The 4,863-nt window shown below is 38.5% G+C and overlaps 1 pseudogene; it reads left to right on the top strand.

Moving 5' to 3' along the window:
- Nucleotides 1-647: 647 nt before the first annotated feature.
- On the top strand, nt 648-1,799 carry LOC110223254 (large ribosomal subunit protein eL21 pseudogene; annotated as a pseudogene).
- The last annotated feature ends 3,064 nt before the right edge of the window (nt 1,800-4,863 follow it).

A 4,863-nucleotide genomic window follows, 5' to 3' on the forward strand; every position in this document is an offset into this window, starting at 1 on the left:
CCACAAAATAACTGCCAGAAATCTGTAGAATTGTACAGCAGGAACAAATTAAGGTAGATTGTAGAAGCCATAGTACAGCCCCAGAGCAAGAGATGGGATAGGGCACAGCAAGTGTCTACTCAGGAGCCCTCATCAATCTCCACTTTAGAAGATCATCCCAGACCAGAACCTGACAGCAAGGGACATCCCAGAGGTTTCAATTCTGTCTGTCAGGAAACAGACCAGTTGATTGTCCATTGCTATGAGACAGGACTCAAGGAGCTGATCCCTATCTGCTACAGGAGATAGGGCCAGACTAGCATCCAGGAAATCCATAATCAAGCTGGTAAAAAGACAGCCTGTGCCCAATCCAGCACCTAGGCAGCTTGGGCCTGGGCCTGGGCCTGAGCCACTTGCATGGGCCAAAGCCAGACAATTCCTACAGAAAACATGGCTGAAGCTTAACCGAGGAACTGAGCAAAGCCTACTCGTGTCATAAAGGAGTATGAGAGGAAAGTTTCACTCACTTCCATGTTTCTAATTCAGAAATATGGCTGAAATGTATGAGAAGAGAGAATTAAAGTCTTTATGCACGTGCACACACACACACAGACACACATACATATATACATACATACATACATACATATACAGAAATGCATACCTTGGGCTGAGAGAAGTGCAAACGTTGAATCCAAAAGAAGGGAATTAATCCACAGGTTCAAGTACAGACTCACAGAAATGAACATCCTGGACACAAGCCTGGAGAGGGGAGGGAAATAAAATAGTTGGGGAAGAAAAAAAAATGGGCAAGGAGATTAAAAGCTTTGAACAGATACTGGTACACAGTGCCCAAGAACAACTCCCCCAAAATTAGAACGGGTCAAATGGAAAACTAAAATGATATGATTCAAAAAGAAAAATTAAAATAAAATCAAAAGATTTAAAAAAAAAAAAAGAATGCGTAGAACATGAAAACAAATAACGAGAAAAACTGATCAAGGAGAGATAATCCGGGGCGGGCCCAAGAAGGCAGGCTTGGGGGGGGGGGTGTCTTCTCAGAACACTGCTGAAGGCCATTATCCAAACACAAATTTTTAATCACCCACTGCCTCTTGTTTATCAGGAAAGGATAATTATCTATACAGAGCTTCTGTGTTTTTTTTGAGAGCGAGGCTTTTGCCCTTCGGGTATGTTTTCGCCCTTTCCTTAGCGTTGTAATTAGGCACCCTGGCTGGCAGCCCTCGCCCTCCCTTGTGAGAAGTCTGCTGAGGCCGCCTTCTTCCTAGCCGCCCGCTCCGCCGTGTTCCGGTGAGTCGCCAAAATGACGAACACAGAAGGAAAAAGGAGATGGGCGCGATACATGTTTTATAGGCCCTTTCGAAAACATGATGTTGTCCTCTGGCTACGTATATGGAATATCCAAGAAAGGTGGTATCGTAGATATCAAGGGTATGGGCACGGTTCAGCAAGGAATGCCCCACAAATGTTACCATGGCAAGACTGGACGGGTCTATAATGTGACTCAACATGCTGTGGGCATTGTCGTAAACAAACAGGTTAAGGGCAAGATTCTAGCCAAGAGAATTAATATGCATATGGAGCATATTAAGCATTCCAAGAGCAGAAATGGCTTCCTGAAGCAGGTAAAGGAAAATGGTCAGAAGAAGAAGGAAGCCAAAGAAAAAGGTGCTTGAGTTCAACTGAAGCGCCCGCCTGCCCCACCCAGAGAAGCGCGCTTTGTGAGAACCAATGGCAAGGAGCCTGACCTGTTGGAACCGATCCCCTACGAATTCATGGCATCAATGACTGTGAAATAATAACAATAAAAAAATTATTGGGTTAAAAAAAAAAGAAGAGATAATCCAAGAATCATTAGACTACCTAAAAATCGTGAATGCTCTCCCCCCCAAAAAAAACCCCTTATATATTTCAAGAAAGTATATGAATGAAAATTATGCTGCTCTCTTTAAACCAAAGGACACAGTAAAAATACAAAGAATCAATGAATCTCCAAAGTGAAAATTCTAGGAATGTCATTACCAAAATCCAAAGCTTCTACATAGAAAGAATAATACTAACAATAACAATAATAACGATAATAGCTAGCATTTACAGAAGTGCTTTAAGGTTTATGAAGTGTTGTACATATGTTAGCTCATTTGTTAAAGGAGAGGAGAGACTGAAATATTTTATTCCAAAAGAAGAATATTAAAGGCTTATAACCAAAAATATTCTAATTGACAAAATTGAATATAATAGTACAGGAGGGGAAAAATGGACCTTTGGTGAAATAGAGGATCTCCAAGCATTCTTGACAAAAAGATAAGAAATGAGTAAACACAACATGGAAATTAAGGAGACAAGAGAAAGATGGAGGAGTACACATATTTGACCACTTGTTAGGTACTATATGAAGACTACTTGTTTGTTTACTAATGGAGGAGAACGGTAATATCTGCCCTTGCATAGTCTTAACTTCTCTAAGGGTCATAGAAAAAAATAAGTAAGCTAGGTAGAAAGCCTTGGGATGGTTTTGTTTTGTTTTGATGGTCTTAGAAGAAAGAGGAAAGGAAAACTTTCTGAGACTATACTGGAGAAGGGTAGGGAACACATCTCACATAATAGTGGTACATGAGATGAAGAGTATTAAAATACGGAGGAAACAGTGGTGGTTAAGTCATAATATGAACTTCATTTTCATCTGAATGCAAAAAAGGAAGGCAGAAACCACTTACAAAAACCATTTATACGTACACATAAACTATGGTAGTATATAAATACATTAAACAGAGATAGCAGGAAGGAGAAAAGGAGAGATGTTTTAAGAGGAAGGTTGGTTGTCCTTTATTCTCGAAGAAGCCCAAGACATCAGGGAGTGATGTCATGAGTTGCAAATGAATCAGATTTAAGTGAGGGAGGGCTGTGCAAAGTTACCAGCCTCATTTTCTTCTCCAGAGCCATTGGGGTCCAGTAGCAAGATATAGATCAGGACAACTGGAGATCACCCCAGGTGCAGGGGCTTATGAAGGCCTTTTAAAGCTAAGGTCTTTCCCAGTCTCAGTTTGACTGAGGTAATGCTCATTCAATGATTACTGCTGGGTAAGAAATGAGGCAAAGAATGACCTCTTTTATTTAGTCCAAAAAGAAAAAAAAATCAGTCTTAGAGGGGAAGACCTTCAAGGCTTGTGGGCCAAAAAAGAAACAATTGCTATTTATATTCATTATGAGTAATCAGAACCCACAAAATGACCCCATGGGCTTGGGCTGGGACCTACTGTTGGCCAATCAGTGCCAGAGTGATTTAGGTTTAAGATATGGTCCTTGAGAAAGAAATCTAGCCTGCAAACCCCAAGATAAATTGTCAGGTTTCAGCAATGAAAATTTACATTCCTTTGGGCAGAGCAACCCTAGGTAAGGGTATCATCCCCTTTGTGGACAGAAGAAGAGGAAAGAGGAGAAGGGAGGAGAGCAGAAGAGAGGAGAAGAGAGAAAAAGGGAGGGGAAGTGAGGGGAGGAAAGGAAAGGAAAGGAAAGGAAGGAGAGGAGAAGAAGGAAGGAAGGAAGGAAGGAAGGAAGGAAGGAAGGAAGGAAGGAAGGAAGGAAGGAAGGAAGGAAGGAAGGAAGGGAGGGAGGGAGGGAGGGAGGGGCTGCATTGCCCAACCAGAACTGGCCAGTTGGGTCTCCAGTGGGGCAGCTCATGCTATTCACATTTGTCCTTCATTCTTGTAGAGGACTGTGTCCATCAGGAAGATGATGCCTTGACTTGCAAATGAATTAGATTTCAGTGAGGCAGGGCTGTGCCTTCCACCAAGGTGAAAGAATATCCATACGTAAAATGAACTCCAAAATCAGAAAGGAGAAATGGGTAATGGGAACTTTTTTTTAAGTAAAAACCTAGAATCAGGATCAGAGTAAGAAAAGAAAAGAAGGAAGTATGAACTTAGCATTATATATACATACATATATATACAACACACACACACACACACACACACACACACACACATATATATATATATATATATATATATATATATATATATATATATATATGACGAATTAGGCAAACATTTCATTTTTACCACCTTCTTCTTCCTTTTAAAGAGAGAAGGGGAAAAGAATTACAAAAGGAAAGGATGGAGGGAAATGTACAATTACAAATCAGGGCTGTGAATATTAATAGGATGAATTAACCCATAAAATAGACAATGATAGCAGAATGGATTAACCAGAAAATTCCAATTATATATTGTTTACAAGAAATGGACACAAAATACAAAAATTGGCATAGTATTAAAATAAGCAGACTCTACTATGCTTCTGATTAACTCAAAAAGGAGGAGTAAAAGTCATGATTGCAGGAAAAAAAAGTTTTAGTAAAAAAAGACATAAAAAGAAACACAAAAGAAAGTAAAACATACTTCAAGGCATCATAGATAAAGAATTAATATCAATACATAAAATATAAAAGGTGGTTTTTACATACATACACCAGCATATTAACAACATGCTTAATAGGAAAGTTAATAGAAACATAAATAAACAATGCAACTATAATAGTGGGCAACTGCAGTATACATCTTTCATGCTTATATATGTATTTTTAAAATGATAAAGAAATAAGTTAGAATCCAGAATAGAAGTTTAGAAAAATTACAAATGATAGACCTCTTGTGATTACTGAATAAAAACATAAAATACACTAGTTAACTCTTAAACATGTATTCACACATTTACAGAAATTGACCATGTGTTAAAGGATAAAAAATTTACAAATAAATGGAGAAATATTAAACATATGCTTTACCGATAATGACATAAAATTATGAAGAAAGGGTTAAAATAATTCAAGACAAAATAATTTAATCCTAAAGAATTAGT

Source organism: Phascolarctos cinereus, unplaced genomic scaffold, assembly GCF_003287225.1.
Source record: "Phascolarctos cinereus isolate Bilbo 61053 unplaced genomic scaffold, phaCin_HiC Scaffold_4;HRSCAF=312, whole genome shotgun sequence".
In the NCBI taxonomy this organism is placed as follows: domain Eukaryota; kingdom Metazoa; phylum Chordata; class Mammalia; order Diprotodontia; family Phascolarctidae; genus Phascolarctos; species Phascolarctos cinereus.